The following is a 17,543-nucleotide window of genomic DNA, read 5'->3' as shown; positions in this document are numbered from 1 at the left end:
ATTTATGGGAAGACCTCAACAGGTTGAATTGCACATGATGAAAAGGCATGGATGTATTACATTCTGCTCTTTTGAAAGGAGCACTCACATTGATAAGAACACAAATCCACTCAAATAATGAACTGTTTCTTCAGCATCTATTATGTGCTAGGTACTAGTGATAGAAAGATAACTACAATAAGGGCTCTTAATTTAATGGGAGCTGGGGAATGAGAACACATATATAAATAATTATGATACAAACAGAAATGAGATATATATCATCGTGGACTTATTAAGCAATTACTACGTGCCAGACACTGTTTTAAGTATTGGAGATGCAAAAACAAAAATGTAACAGTTTGTGCTTTCATGAAGTTTACATTCTATCTGAGGAGACAACCTGTGCAGAGGTAATTGTGTACAATAAATAAATACAAGGTAAATTTGGAGAGATCAGGGGAGGCTTTATATAGAAGATGGCATTTGAACAGATTTTTGAAGGAAATGAAGGATCCTAAGAAGTAGAGGTGATGAATGAAAGCATACCAAATACAGGTGACAGATGCGAGATAGAGTATTATGTACAAAGAACAAAAAGAAGGCTTTTATAGACTGGTCCACAGAATACCGAAAGCTAAATAACATAGAACAAGGTTGAAAATGTAGGTTGAAGCCTACAGTGCTTCAAAAGCTAAGTAGTGGCATGTATTGGTCTAAGAGACAATGGTGAGTAAGTCCTTAGAGTTTATCGAGTAGGGGAGTAATATGGTCAAATCTGAACTTCAGAAAAACCATTTTGGAAGTGCTGTGCACAATTGATTGATGAGGAAAGACTGAGGGAGGGAGACCATTTATGAAGTTATTGCAATAGTGAAAGTGAGAGGTAATGAGCATCCAAACTAGGATGGCAGCGATGAGGGAGAGAAGAGGTCATGAAAGATATTGAGGAGGTAGAAAAAACAGTATTTGGCAACTGATTGATATGTGAGGTGAGGGATTAGTGAGGAGTCAGGGATAACATGGGGACTGAGAAAATGATGATACCCTTGATTAAGCAGGGAAATTTGGAAAAAGGCTAGGTTTTGACCAAAAGATGATACATTCAGTCTTTTCTCTATTGAGTGGAAGATACCTTAGGGACATCTAATTTGAAATATCCGAAAAACAGTTGTAAATGTCTGTAGATGGTGTTCTAAAGAGAGAGTATGTTTAGATCTATAGACTTGAGAATCATCTACATAAATATAATTAAATCCATAGGAATTGATTTGGTTACTAGTGAGTTTAGAGAGAGAGTAGAAAGCAACTCAAGGCATAGCCTTGGGGCACATCTATAGTTAATCGACATGGCATAGATGATGAGCCAGCAATGGAGAAAGAAGAAGAAAGAACATTGAAACAGGTAGGAGGGAAGACAGTATCCAAGAAGAAAGGATGATAAACAGTAAAAAAGGCTTCTGAGAGGTCCGGAAAGATGGGGATTGAGAAAAGGCTTATCAGATTTGGCAGTTAAGAGATCACTAGTAACTTTGGAGAAAGTAACTTCAGTTAAGTTCAGAGACAGCTAGATTGCACAGTGGATGGAGTGCTAGGCCTAAAGTCAGGAAGAAATAAGTTCAAATCCAGCCTCAGACACTTACTAGCTGTGTGACCCCAGGCAAGTCATTAGCCTCCCTCAGCCTCAGTTTCCTCATCTATAAAATTGGGATAATAATAGCATTGCCCCCCAGGGTTGTTGTAAGGATAAAATGAGGTAATGTTTTAAAGTACTGGAAACCCCAAAGCACTATGTAGATACTAGTTATATTGTTATCATCATCACCATTATGGGATGCATTTGGAAGCCAGATTGCATAGGGTCAAAGGATTAGTGAGCAGGAAGGAAGTGGAATCAGCCAGTGTAGATCATTTTTTCTGGGAGTTCAACTGAAGGGGAAGAGAGGTATAAAATGATAATCTTGAAGGGATGGTATGATCTATTTTTTTCAGGATGGGAGATATAGGTATGTTTTTTATTTTGGCATCAAGGGAATGATCCAATAAATAGAGGAAAATTGAGGATTAGAGAGGAATAATTTGGAGGATAATCTTCTGGAGAAGTTGAAGTGAGTTATGATCAATAGTACATGTAGAACTTTGGTGAAGAAAAATGTCATTTCTTCTTTAGAGACTGAGGTAAAGGAGGAAAGAATAAGATTTATAGTAGGAAGAAGAGGGAGCTCATGCCAAATGGTCTCTATTTTCCTGGTAAAGTACGTGGTGAGGAATTTAGCTTAGAGGTTGGAGGGTCAAGAATGGTATGAGAAGCTTGAAGGGAGAAGAGCTCTGTGGAGCATGGGATGGAAAATTAGGGAAGAGCAAAAGGATTATCTTGCTGTGGTGAAGGCATAGTTGGGATAAGACAACATAAAGTTGTAGTGGACCCAGAACACTCAGTTGCATTATTTCCTCTAGCTCTCTTCAGCCACATTTGAGTAGAATGGGGATATTCTTGAGTTGGTAAAAAGCAAAGGAAAGATCCAAGCAGTGTTCTATCAAAATCTATATAAGAGAGATATCATTTTCATCTTGGGAGTTAGGAATGGCTTCAAGGAGAAGAAGAGATTTGAGTTGGCCTTTGAAGGGAGAGTCTTATGACAAATGGATGTTGGGGTCAGGTGAGGCAGAGTATGTTGCAGGCATTGGTGACAACACGAGCAAAGGTATGGAGGCAGGAGAGAGCAAAATAGGAATGGAAGCGGGGGGCAGCTAGGTGGCGCAGTGGATAGAGCATCAGCCCTGGAGTCCAGAGGACCTGCGTTCAAATCTGGCCTCAGACACATAACACTCACTAGCTGTGTGACTTTGGGCAACTCATTTAAACCCCAATTGCCTCACCAAAAAAAAAAAAAAAAAAAAAGGAATGGAAGGAGGGGAAGAGGTGAAGTTAAAAGAGTCCAGTTTGGCTGAAACATAGATTATGTGAATAATTCCAGGAGATAAGGCCAAGCAGATAGGTTAAAGACATATGATAGAGGGCCTCAAATTCCAGACTCAGAGGTATATACTTTTTTGAAAAAATCATTAGGCAACCACTAAGAGTTTTGACTAGAGATGACATATCATTGGCTATGGAAGAATATTTAGATTGGGATGTAAAAGATGGATTAGAGATGGAATGCAGGCAGAAAGAGAAGCAAGGAAGCTACTTGCATAATCTATGGAGGCCTAAATTGAGATGGTTGCCATGGGTGTGAAAAGGATGGGCCAGATTTGAGAGAGATTGCAGAAGTAGAAACAATAGGAGTTCAGTTTACTTAGCTGTTAAATGGAGATCATACCTACCTCACTGGGTTGTTGAGAAGATAAAGACTGGGAGATACCAAGGATGGTTCCAAAATTGTGAGCCTGGGATGCTGGGACAATAGCAATGCCAATGAATAGAAATAGTCAAAGTAGGGAAAGGAACAGGTTTAGAGGGGAAGATAATGTGTTCAGTTTGACATGCTGTATTTGAGGTGTCAGTAATATGTCCATGTGGAAATATTTAAGGTGAAACTGGAAACATAAGACTAGCAGATTAAAGCTGTCCTCTAATATCACCTCATGGCATAGAGGGGACTCTGGGTTCTTGAAAGTGATGCCAGCTAAGTAGAAATTCTCAAACCTGAAGAGTTTTGAGAGACGATGTGGCATAGTGGAAAAAAGACTGGACGTGTAATCAGAAGAGCCAGACTGAGATCACAGTTCTTAGCACTTTCTAGGTATATGATAATGGACAGGTCACATTACCTTTATGTATCAGTTTCCCTAACTGTAAAATGAGAAAAAAAATCCATTATGTGCCTTAGAAGGTTGCTGTGAAGAAAGTGTTCTGTGAACTTTAAATTACTCCAAAAACTTAAATTATTGTTGTTGTCATTATTACAGTTACGGGCCAACACTGGAGTCTATATGTCTGTCATCCGAGGACCAGCCTTGCTAAGGCTCAGAGATATTCAGTAACAGAAGGCTGTTGACCAGGTAATGAATTTTTATGGTGACAAGAACTCATAAAGTGTTTACTAAAATATGTAATGGTTGCAGTTTGAATTAATCAAATTGCAGAGCTGTTGAAAGGTGTTATTATGATGTTACTGTTTTGACAAATACGCTATAGATGTTTTGTTATGCTATGCTCTTCTTGTGTTTTATTATGTTGTTTTTACATTTTATCGTGGGAATCATTAATATATTATTAGAGAGGCAATAGTAAATACAATCCTGGCCTTGGACTCGAGAAGATGGGTTTAGGTTCTACTCTGACATGTACTATAGTATAATTTTACTTTGTAACCTGGGGCAAGTCACTTAAACTCTCAGTGCCCTAGGCAACTCTAAAACACTAAGTTAAAAATGAGTTGTCTATCTATATTGGAGGAGGGAGTTCCCACACTGAGAGTTCCCTAAACTTATGAAATTATGAGTCTAGGCTCCTTCCTCAAATATATTATTATACTGTATTATTACTGTATCCTGTATTGACAAGTAAGATTGTAATTTTAGCGTGTACTCAGAGGCAATTCCTGGTGCAGTGGAAAGCTCTGGCCCTGGAGTCAAGAGGAACTAATTTCAAATCTAGCCTCAGACACTTACTAGTTGTATGACCTTGGGCAAGTCACTTGACTTCTATGCCTTAATTTCCTCAAAGAACAGTACCTGCCTCAAAGGGTTGTTGTGAGGATCAAATGAGATAATAGTTATAAAAGCACTTAGCATAGTGCCTGGTGCATGCTATGTTTATTCTTTTCCCCCTTCCCTTTCCCACTTATTTCTTATATAAAGAGTTCATATGGATTCTCTATATATTCATGTTCACTTGATTTCATTCACTTTAGAGGCATGTGTATTTAAAATTAACAAAGTAATAGGTTGTAATTATAATGGGAAGCCATATAGTTTTACAGGATTAGGCACTGTTTGGTGTTTATTTGATATTAGTTATAGGGTCATTATATTCTCATCAGTCTTTGACTTGTTTTAAAAAGGGGGGGTGGTGTGGGAAGGGGTTGTTACAAGGTTGGAATATTCTTAAAATGAGATATTTCAAAATATACCTTTCATCAGCTGCCCTCCCGACCTGAAAGCACCACAGGCTTCATGACAGCAGGCTGAAGAACATTGTAGGTTATGATCACCTCTAGGCACACTTTGAGACACCAGCATTCCATAGTCCATTTGGGTCTTTAGATCTGTGATTTCATCAGCATAGGAAAGTCCTGGTATTCAAGCTCTATCCACTGATGAAGATTTGCGATCTGTAATTTGCAGTCTTAGAAAGTTGTCGGGTGCCCTGACAGCTTAAGTTATTTGCCCATGTTCACACTGTTAATGTGTGTCACAATGAAGACTTGAATCCAGTCTTCCTTATTCTAAGACTAAGCCATCTACTTTTCTCCATTGTCTCTCAGAACTATCCCCACTGCATGCTGTAGAGAGGGCAATCAAATAGTTAAATATTTATTGATTGTCATACCTACCCTATGCATATTATTGAGTGAGATGCTATAGGGCAGGGTTTTACAAACTATAGGACAAGCTCACGAGTTAAGAGTGGTACATTTATATTTTGTTCTTGTTGAGTCATTTTTCAGTCATGTCCACCTCTTCATGACCCAATCTGGGGTTTTCTTGGCAAAAATACTGGAGTGGTTTACCGTTTTCTTCTCCTGCTCATTTTACAGGTGAAGAATACATTTTAATGGAAACATTACAAAGAAAACAACTTTGGGAGATTTTTGAATACTATGATCACAGTGCAATGATAAGCCAGGAGTTCAAAAGAATGGAGGTGAAACATACCACTCATCTCCTGAAAAAGTAGTGAAGCACTTAAAATAGAGAAAGAGACATACTTTTTTGAACATGACTAATGTGGTAATTCCTTTGGCTGGACTGTGTAGCTAAATATTGAAGGCTTTGTTTTTTTTGTGGTGGGTTTCCGCTGGAGGTGAGAGTGGTAATAGAAGAGACAGATTAGTTTTTTTAAAATGCTTGTCAATTGAAAAAATAGACATAATAAACCAGTTTTTTATTAATTTATTTCAATTTATCAACAGTCATTTCCATAAGCTATTGAGTTTTAAATTTTTCCCCCCCTCCCTCACCGCCTCCTTCCCCTAGATGGCATGCAACCACCCTTCCCAAGATGGCACACAATCTGATAATAGGCTGTACATGTACATTCCTATTAAACATATTTTCATATTAGTGATGTTGTAAGGAAGAATTAGAACCAATATGAGGAACCACAAGAAAGAGAAAACAAAACAAAGCAGAAGAAAAAAAAATAGCAAATAGTATACTTCAATTTACATTCAATTTCCATAGTTCTTTCTTTGGATGTGGATAGCATTTTCCATCATGAGACCTTTGGAGATGTCTTAGATCTTTGCATTGCTGAGAAGGGCTAAGTCTATCAATGTTAGTCATGGCACAACGTGTCTCTTATAGTGTACAATGTTCTTCTGATTCTGCTCACTTCACTCAGCATCAGTCCATGCAGGTCTTTCCAGGTTTTTCTGAAGTCTGCCTGCTCATCATTTCTTATTTCTTACAATAGTATTCCGTTACATTCATATACCACAACTTGTTCAGCCATTTCCCAGTCAATGGGCATACTCTCAATTTCCAATTCTTTGCCATCACAAAAAGAGCTGCTCTAAATATTTTTGTACATGTAGGTCCTTTTCCCATTTTTGATCTCTTTGGGATATAGCCATAGAAGCACTATTACTGGGTCAAAGGGTATGCACATTTTTATAGCCCTTTGGGCATAGTTCTAAATTGCTCTCCAAAATGGTTGGATCATTTCACAACTACATCACCAATGCATTAATGTTCCAATTTTCCCACATCTTCTCCAACTTTTATCATTAAATCAGTTTTAAAAATAAATTCAAGGTGAGCTATAGCCCTAGCATTCCCTTGATCTACTAATTAAGTAATTTTGTAAAAATAATAAAGTGAGGTTAAGCATGACCTGTTCTGATAAAGCCATGTTGGTTCTTTTTGAGATGTTCACCAATCATCTTTTTAGTGATCCATTCCAGAATTTTCATAGGAATCAAAATCAAGCTTACTGGCCTGTAGGTTGCAAACTCTACTTTGTTCTTTTTTCTTTCTCTTTTTAAAAAAAATCAGGATATTTGCCCTTCACCAATCTTGTGGTACTTTTTGCATTTTCCATGATCCTTCAGGTATCACTGATGATGGTTCAGCCATTATGTCTGCCAATTGTTTCAGTCATCTGGACCAGGTGACTTAAACTCATCAAGGGCAGCTAGAGCCTCTCTTGCTATTTCCTTGATTATCCTAAGTACTAGCTCCTTGTTAACTATTTTGGTTCTGTCATTTCCAATGTAAAGGTCTTTCCTTTTTACAGAAAAGAAAAACAGAAGGAAAATACAAATGGAGCAGCTCTCCTCTCTTACCAGTTATCATCATACTATCCACCCTAAGCAAAAGTCCTATTCCTTCTTTGATCTTCCTTTTTCTCCCAATATAGTTAGCACACATGCACACACATAGAGACACAAACACACACACACAAACATACACAAACCAAAAAAAAAAAAAAACCACAACTTATTTGGTGTCTTTAATATTCCTCACCATCCTCAATTCATTCTGAGCTTTAGCTCTTCTGTTACTTGGCCTTACATCTATCTTCTATACATTTTTGTGCATCCACATCGACCTTTCAGACAAGTATCATTTTTGTTGCCCATTGGGTCTTCAAAATTTCAGTCTTGAGCAACTCCTTTCTTACCAGCCTGTTAGGTGTACTTCATCACTAGTCAGGAATCTGTCAACCCTATAATATTTGTAAAGCACTTAGCGCAATGCCTGGCACATAGTAGGCACTTAATAAATACTTGTTCTCTTACCCTTCTAAGCCATAATCTAGAAGTCCACATCTTATTCTTAGATACCACCTTTTCAGCCAACTGTTTATTTCCCAAATTAATTCTCTTCTGCATCCCTTGCAATGGGAAACAAGTGAGGAAAATACAACTTCCACCCTTATGATCTTGTTTTCTTGCCCAGGACTGCATAACCATTGGCAGTGGGTTTTAGGGCCTTTCTGGAAGTGTTATTTGTGCCCATATGAATCAACGGAAGTCAATGGTTTGTGCCCACATGAATCAAAAGTCATGTGTTTTGCCGAGTCTTTTGAGGTTCTCTGTTGCATCTTGGATACATGCCCCAAGAAGACAATAGACCTTTCAACTCTTTTTTTATTAGGTTTACAAATAGCAGCCTTCATATCCCTAGGCAGGGAATCAGCAACTACAATGACTCATTTCGTCTTCCTTTATCTCTTATTGGATGCTCTTTCACCTGATAGCTTTTATGAGTCTGCTATACCATCCTTGGGAGGATAAAAAGTTTCTTCCTCAGAGCATCCAGCTTTCTCCTCTTTAGGTAGAGCCTCAGATGTGACTTTTTTTTTCCTTAACATCACATAGATTCCTCCTGGTGCAAATTCTCATTACCTCACACCTGGAATATTGCAATAACCTTGTATTTGGTCTTCCTTAAGTCTTTCTTCTCTCCACCACATGTTCTATATAGCTGCTTACACAATGTTACCCTTAATTCATAAACTCCAATGGCTCCCTATTACTTTTGTAACTAAATACAGACTTCTGTTTAGCATTGAAAGTCCTTCACAACCTGACTCCTAATTACCTTTCTTACCTTATTAAATATTACTTCCTTTTAGTCATTGCACAGGGCAGTTAGGTGGCATAGTGGATGGAATGTTGGGGCTGGAATCAGGAAGACCTGAGTTCAAATCCACCCTTAGACATTTATTAGCTGTGTGACCCTGGGCAAGTCACTTAATTTGGGTGAACCCAAATTGGTCATCTTTCTGTCCTCACATGTAATTTCTTCTCCTATCCCTTTCCCTTTGAATAGGCTGTCTCCTGTGCCTAGAAAGTACTCTTTCTTCACCTCTGCCTCTTAAAATCCCTTGTTTCCTTCAAAGCTCAGCTCATTCACCACAAGGGCTTTGTTGATCCCCCTAGCTATTAGTAGTGTGTGCCAAAAATGACATTGCATTAGTTTATATAGACTTGTGTGTCTACATGTTGTCTTCCCTCACAGAATATAAGCTGTCTGAGCACAAGAACTCTCCAGTTTTGAGATCTCATTAGCCTTTGAGTAGGTGGGCACTTTTCTAGATGGAAAGTTGTCAGCAATGGGGTTGCCATAGTAAGGAACAGTTTAATTGAATATTTTTGTAAATGAGGTAGTGGAGAAAGTATATAGTGAAAGCTTTTCTGGATAATAAAGGTTCTGGATAATAAATAAAATAAATTCTGGATAATAAATAAATTCTGCCCATAATGAATGGGCAGAAAAATAACAGCTTCCATGTTACAAGTGTTAGTTATGGAGTTAGAAAAAAAATCTGAACTGTACTTTAAAATGATAAGAAATTAGAAAACTTGGAGGTTTTCTACCACTCCAACCATACACAGTGTTTTAGGAGGAGAACCATGATTTAGTTCAAGGGTAGGATGATTCTTTGTTTTTCAGTGTTCTTCCTCATATTATCTGCAATTTTGTTGGCCTTTCTGGCTGCCATAACACATTGGACACATTTCTTTAGGAAACTATGTACATTGACAATAGTATATTAGAGTTAAAAGATTAGGTTCCTTAGAAATAAATTAAATGATAGCATTGGCCTTTTGTGTATAAAAAAGCAGAGCCTTAGATACATTGTTTGATTTTTTTTCCTAGGGTCATACATCAAGTTAGTTGCAGGCCTAGGAATGGAACTTGAATCCCATTAACTCCATCCAGAGCTTTTTCCACTGTACTACCATTTGTTTAAATAGCAATGTGGCATTAATCTGCAGAAAATATTGAAGTAAGGGGGAAATTGGAGTCAAGATAATCAGCTGATAGACTGTTGCAACCAATAATATGGTAATGGAAATAAGAACTTGTATTTGGCAGGTGCTGTGGAAAGGGAGATGCAAATACACATGTACACATATACATATACATACATACATGCACAGCTAGGTGGCATAGTAGATAGAGTGCCAGGCCTGGAGTCAGGAACACTCATCTTCCTGAGTTCAAATGAGGCCTCAGACACTTACTAGCTGTGTGACCCTGGGTAGTATGTCACCTAACCCTGTTTGCCTCAGTTTCTTCATCTGTAAAATGAGTTGAAGAAGGATATGGCAAACCACTCCAACATCTTTGCCAAGAAAACCCTAACTGGGGTCATGAAAAACAACTGAATAACAACAACATATGTACATATCTGTACTATATGAATATTCAATGGAACTTAATGATTGATCATGAGATGTAGTATATGATAAATCAAAACTCATATAGAAATTTTGAACTTGGTTGACTCAGAAAGTCATATACCTATACAGAAAGGAAAATAGGAGGAAGAACTGATTTGGGGAAGGGGAAAAGTTGAAATAAAGATGAGGTATGATTATCAAGTCTGACTTCCCCTAACAAATTGTGTTGATTCATATGGTGACAAATGATACTGCTGGTAGGAACCTAGAAATTCTACTACTAGGGATTATCAAGTCTTGGACAAATAATAGAAGATTTTAGAGCACAGAGTTGTATTTCATCTTTGGACTTCAAGAGAGATAATAGTTTGAAAAGTATTCAAGTGGTTTAGAAATTTTGTATTTCTAGACCATTGGTTAACATATAGGAATAATGTGTCATTGGCCAAAGATGAAGTGCATCTAACAATGGCCGGCAAAAAACATATTTGTCTAGAAATTAGTGGATTTGATCAAGAAGTTTTAAACTGAAAACAGAGTAGGAGGTGAAAACCAGCCACATATGTGTGTATGTGTGTGTGTGTACATATATATGTATATATCTGTACATACGTGTACAGACGTATGTGTATACGTATTTTGTCACTTTTTGATTAAGAAGTACAAATTGTTGATATTATGTCATTCCTATTTACTACAGCAATTGTAAATATTTCCATTATCCTTTGGATAACCTACAATTTTTATTCTTTGGAGGTTGTGGTGTTCTATAAGTCCTGGCTATACAGAGTGTCCCAAAAATCTTAGTGCAGTTTTAAGCTATTAAAATTTCACAATATTTTTCTGGTGATGTTATTATTAAAAAGGAGTTTTGATTCAAGGGAGCAGCTTGGAATAGTTGAAAGCATTGAGCAGTTTCTTAAAGGCAGTCTGTTCCATGTTCTTCCACCAGTTATAGGTCCAACTTGTTGTTCTGCAATGTTTGGCCAATACACACACACACACACTCACTCACTCTCTCTGATTCAGTAGACATCCAGTCATATAATATAGCCTGCACAACTGGCATTCTACATCCATTCAGATTTTCCAATGTGGATTGTCCAATTTTTGAGTGGTTGTGATTCTCCATAGTATTCTGGGACTTGATGTAATCGCGAAACAAGAACATCTGGAGGACCTCACCATCTCTAAGGGATTCCTTTTTCACTGGGACTTTTTATTTGGTAACCCTCCTAGACGTTTGATATTTGTAATTGTCATGAAGTTGTTTTTTTTTGTTTTGTTTTGTTTTTTACTTTAAATTTAGCCTAAATTTATCTCTTTACAACTTCCATGCATTACTACTAATTCTACCTTTTGGGGCCAAGCAAACTAATCCCTTTTTCTTTTCTACATGACAGACCTTTGATGCTTGAAAAAAAGCCATCAAGCCTCTCTCTCCCCCCAAGTTTTTTCTTCTTCAGGCTAAATACACCCAGTTTCTTCAATCAATGGTGCTTGTGTATTAGTAGAGGCATTTCCCATAATGATGGCCATTACCTGGATATGCCCCAACTTATAAGTGTATTTCCTAAGATATGGTATCCATAATTCTGTACAGTGCTCCAGATGTGGCCTGACCGGAGCAGAACTGTCACCTTCTCATTCCAGGATACTATGCTTTTCTTAATGAAGCCCAAGATCATTGTTGGAGAGTGTAGAGGTTTGAGGCAAAGAAACCTATTAGAAAGATACTGCAATTTTAAGTTTTATAATTCATCAAAACCTAAAGATTTATTTTCAATAAACTGCTATCTCCCCATGCCTCCCACTCCTGCACTTAACATTGAATCTTTCAACCCAAATGTTTCTATTTATTTACATTGTCTTAGCATAGGGACAAATTTTTTTGATCCTCTGTGTAACTTTAAGAGGAAGTAGATATAGTCAAAGAGCAGAAAGGCTATTAGAATGCAAGTTTTCCAAGCATTTCAAAATATTTTGGTCTACAAAATTTTGAATCTATGTGTGAGTTTGAAATCAGTGGGGTTTTTTTAGTTTAAAATAATAGTTTGACTTGCACTTATACAATACATATTTTATGGAAAGGACTTTGTTGTCAGAGACCTTGCTACCTAAAGTAGCATTTAATAAATGGCATAAGCCACAGTACCTTTTGTTTTGTATAAATAGCTTTGGGGTGTTGCAGATGATTTTCCCCCCCAGACTTATCAGTTACATATGACTACATGGCATCTGACAGCTCCCAGTCAAATGCGTTTTCAGTGTTCATTTATTTAGTGAGGCAGGAGTAAGACTATTTCAATCACTTTATTGCTTATTTTAGGCTATATGAACATCTGCTCCAAAACCTAGGTCACAGAGAACCAATAGTAAAGGCTCATAGGATCAACAAATTAACTAGACCTTGTCCTATATATGGCATAGCTCTGTTTCAGGAACTTAGCCATCCTAATGGCATACTCCTTGTGTAAGAGAATTGTGCATGGTTTTTTTTCTGCACTTGGAATAAACCATGTACAGATGGAGTCTGTAGGTGGGCCTGTTCTCAACAAGGAAACTGGTGTACTTTAATGCTACTTTTTCAGTATGTTTGTTCATCTGTTTGGGTTGATAGGGGGAATAATTTAATTATTTTCCTTGTTAATAAAAATTTCTCTGAATGGTGAACTGTTTTTTAAAATTTTAAATCAGTCAATTAATAAGCATTTAAGGGTTTACTATGTGCCAGGTATTGTACCACATTCAGGGGATATTAAAAAAAAAAAGGTAAACACATAGTCTCTTGACCTTAAGGAGCTCAGTTTCAATGGGCAAGACAACATGCAAATATATATACATACAATCAGTCAATTGGTCAAATAAACGTGTAGTAAATGCCTACTATGTTCCAGGCACAGTGTAAGCCCTGAGGTTACAAAAAGTGGCAAAAGACAGTGTCTGCACTCAAAGAGCTCACAGTCTAATGGGGGAGACAACAAGCAAACAATTATGTACAAACAAGCTAGATACAGTACAAACTGGAAATAATTAACAGAGGGAAGGCACAAGAATTAAGAGGGATTGGGAAAGGCTTTCTATAGAAAGTGGCATTTTAGGACTTGAAGGAAGCCAGGAGACAGAGGTGAGGAGGGAGAACCTTCCAGGCATGAGAGACAGCCAGAGAAAATGCCCAGAGATGAGAGAAGGAAGTGTCTTGTTAGGGGAACAGCCAGGAAGCCAATTATTAGATCAAAGAGTACATGGTGCAGAGTAAGATGTAAAAAAAGTTGGAAATACGGTGGGAGTGGGGGTAGGGCTGTGTTATGAAGGGCTTTGAATGCCAAACAGAACACCGAACATTTAAGACATATACAATATAAACAACAGGTAATCTCAGAGAAGTCATTAGCAAGAGGGGAGACATGAGATTTGAGCTGTGTCTTGAAAGAGGCCAGGAAGTGGAAGTAGGAAGCAGAAAGCATTGTAGGCATGGGATACAGCCAGTGAAAAAGCACAGAGCTGAAAGATGGAGGGTCATATGTGACGAAGTTATTAGGTATCATAGATTACGTGGAGAGGAGGAAAATGCAAAAGGACCAGAAAAGAAGGAAGAGACCAGGTTATGAAGGGCTTTAAAAATCAAGCAAAGCATTTGACATATGATCTTGTAGGTAATAAGGAGCTTTTGGAGTTTATTGATCAGAAAAGTGGTGTGGTCAGATCTGCTGAGTGGAGGATGTATTGTAGTGGGAAGAGAGGCCAAGGGGACAAATTAGAAGGATTTTGTGGGAGTGGAGGCACGAGAGGATGAGGGTCTGCCTGAGGGTGGCAGCTGAGGCAGTGGGGAGAAGGGGAACATATATGAGAGATGTGAAGGTAGAAATGACAAGACTCAACAGTTGATGGGATATGTGCGATAAGAATGAGGATGACAGCAAGGTTGTGAGCCTGGCTGAATGGGAGTATAGTGGTAGACTCAACAGGAATAGGAAATTTAGGAAAGAGAGGAAGGTTAGGGGAGAAAGATAGACTGAATACTATGTAAATCCAGTATTGTGGTAAAGTAAAAATAGTACTGGACTGAGTTCTAGACCTCACTGTGCCATCAATGATTGGCAGGTCACTTAGCCTTGCCAGGCCTCAGTTTCCTCACTAAACTGAGCAAATTGGACCTAGATAACATGCAAGACACTTTTTGTTTATGAAATTCTATGATTCCATTTAAGGGCAGCTATTTAAGGTGCAATAGATAGAGTGCTGGGCCTAGAGTCGGGAAGATTCGTCTTCTTGAGTTCAAATCCAACCTCAGACACCTAATAGCAGTGAGACCTTGGGCAAGTCACTTCATCCTGTTTGTCTCCATTTCTTCATCTGTAAAATGCTGGAGAAGGAAATGGCAAACCACTCTAGTATCTTTGCCAAGAGAACCCTATTTGGGATCACAAAGAGTTGGACACAACTGAAACAATTGAACATTAACAAAATGATTCTATTTTCAAGAGGAGCCAAGAATTACAGGTGTAATTGTTTTAAGTAAAATGTTTTCTGGTGCTTCTCATAAATTAACACTGAATACGCTTTTTTTTTGCTGCACATCTCAAGTCTTACTGAAATGTATTAATAGAAAGTACCACTCTGCTCAACTAACTCTGGATAGCATACATAAATAGCATCATTAAGAATTGTATCCATCTTGTTAATAAATTTGTATAATAAACATGAAAAGTTACTGCACCCCTTTCAGAGGGTTTTTAATGATAAAGTAAACAGCAGGGATAAAATAAAATTTGCCCCAACACAATTTCACAGTATTGTCACAGTTACCACCTATTCTTTTTTCCCTCTGTCCATAAATAGAGGAACTTCTTAGTTCTGTATAAAGACACATCCTATTCTCCTCTATTTCCCTTGTAAGAGGAAAAAGGTTAGTGTAATCTTCTCTTTGTTAAAAGCAGCACAGTGTCATATAGCACACTGGAGTTGGGGTCTGGAGACCTCAGTTTGAATCCCATTTGTAACATGTATTAGCTCTCTGATATATAGTTACTACTGGGGTCAAAGAGGCAGCTTCGGTTTTCTCTGTAAAATGGGGGTAGCATTTGTATTATTTCATAGTCTTATTGTAAAGAAAGTACTTTATAAAGTGCTATAAAAGTGAGATATTAATGTTATTGTTATTATTGTTGGAAAAGCAGTGGACAGTGAATGGCAGTGGCCTGTTCTGTGTTCTAGATTGAAATCCTCATGTGAAAACCACTTTGTTTCAAATTACATGGTAGAGAGTCAAAAAAGTAAATAGAAGGAGGGGCAGTTAAGTGAAACTGAGGTTAAGTCTTCTCTCTGTGGCTAAGGGGAGAAAATATAAAGTGGAGAATGGGAGAAGTGAAAATAGAATGAGAGAAGCTGGTTTGGATGTCATCCTGTCTATAGCTAGAAAAATGCACAATGACATTAAACAGTCCCTTTCATTCTTCTGATTAAAGTCTTTGTTTGTAGGCCCAGAAAACTATAGTGACAGAATTGTAGAGGCAGTATTGTAAGATGGCAAATGTTGGACTTGAAGTCAGGAGATACCAGGGTTTATAATCTGTCTTCAACTCTTACTAGTTGGGTTGTTGTAGTTTTTTAAGTTTTCTTGGCAAAGATACTGGAGTGGTTTACCATTTCCTTCTCCAGTTCATTTTACAGATGAGGAAACTGAGGCAAACAAGGATGAGTGATTTGCCCAGGGTCACAAAATAAGTATCTGAGGCTAGATTTGAACTCAGGAAGAATGTTTTTGATTCTAGGCCTGCCACTCTATCCACTGCATTACCTAGCTGCCCTACTAGTTGTGTGGCTATGGGCAGATCATCCTGTCTAAACTTCAATTTCTTTACCTTTAAAATAGAGCTAATAATACCTCTGGTATCTACTTCACAGCCTGTTGTGAGGATTAATAGGTAGAAAGTACATTATAAACAACCAATAGAATATAACCTTTTTAAGTCAAGAATTGTTTTGTTTTTGTCTTTGTATCCCCAGCACTGAGCAAAATATTCTAAAAATTAGTCCATAAGCATTTACTGAAGCCCTTTACTACAGTGCTAGGTGCTAATGATACAAAGACAAAAAGTAAACAGTCTCTGCCTCAGGGTGCTTACATTCTTTGAGAAAGACAACATGAATGCGTGTGTGTGTGTGTGTGTGTGTGTGTGTTTGTTTGTGTGTGTGCTTGAGCCGAGCTTAGAAAGAAACTAGGGATCCTAAAAGGTGGAGGTGAGGAAGGAATGCATTCCCAACATGGGGGCAGTGTATACAAGAATGTGGATATGGGTGATGGAGTGTTGAGTGTGAGGATGATGGTGGTGGTGGTGGTGGTTGTTATTAGTTGTCCTTTGTTCTCAGAGAGGACCATGACATCAAGAAGGTGATGCCATGACTTGCAAGTGAATTAGATTTAGATTAGAAAGGACTGTGCAAAGTCACCAGCCTCACTTTCTCCTCTGGAGCCATGTGGGTCCAATGACAAGATATAGATCAGGTCAACTGGAGATGACTAGGATGCAGCAGGAGACCTTGGCCTTTTTAAGCCAAGGTCTTTCCCAGGTCTCAGTAAGCTAGAAAGATAAGAACAGGCCAGGTTGTGAAAAGACTTAAATGCCAAACGAAGGATTTTGTATTTCCTGGAGGAAATAGAGAGTAACATGGTCAGATCCTTTAGTTACATCCCTTTGGCAGCTGTATGGAAGATGAACTGGAGAAGGGAGGGCCTGAAGGCAGGAAGGGAGCCTAATTGGTAAAGTCTAGCTGTAGTCCAAGGGAGACATGATGAGAGAGAGAGCCTGAAGTAGGATGGGGAGATAGATTGTTAGTGCAGAAATGACCAGATTTCCCAAGTGATTAGAGATATGGGGTGAGAGTGAGCAGTCAAGGATGACTCTTGAGGTTTTAAACTTGAGTTCCTGTTACGATTGTGGTATCCTCAGCAGAAATTGGAGAGTTTAAAAGCAGTATTGATCTGGAGGAGTGGTGGGAATAATAATGATAATACTAATTACAATAACAATGAAAATAGCTAGCATTGATTTCACACTTTAAGATTTGCAAAATTTTATCAATATTATCTCATTTTATCCTCACAACAAACTTGAGGGTAGGTGCTATTATTATCCCATTTTACAGATGAGGAAACTGAAACAGATGTCTCGTATCTTGTCCATGGTCACATATCTAGTATGTGTCTAGATTTGTTGCCAGATTTGAACTCGGGTCTTCTTAACTCCAGGTCCAATG

At 38.0% G+C, this 17,543-nt stretch overlaps 1 protein-coding gene across 1 annotated transcript in view; it reads left to right on the top strand.

Annotated features, from left to right (window-relative positions):
• The window catches only part of WASF1 (WAS protein family member 1), a 131,261-nt gene that overhangs the window by 68,954 nt on the left and 44,764 nt on the right, over positions 1-17,543 (top strand). The window contains exon 2 of the mRNA XM_027855872.1: positions 3,892-3,984. The gene's annotated coding sequence lies outside the window, so the exon portion shown is untranslated. The remainder of the gene's footprint in view (positions 1-3,891; positions 3,985-17,543) is intronic.

This window comes from Vombatus ursinus, unplaced genomic scaffold, assembly GCF_900497805.2.
Source record: "Vombatus ursinus unplaced genomic scaffold, bare-nosed wombat genome assembly UNPS02000582.1, whole genome shotgun sequence".
Taxonomy (NCBI): Eukaryota; Metazoa; Chordata; class Mammalia; order Diprotodontia; family Vombatidae; genus Vombatus; species Vombatus ursinus.
The sequence above is the reverse complement of the archived record's forward strand: the minus strand, read 5'-3'. Positions and strand labels throughout refer to the sequence as shown.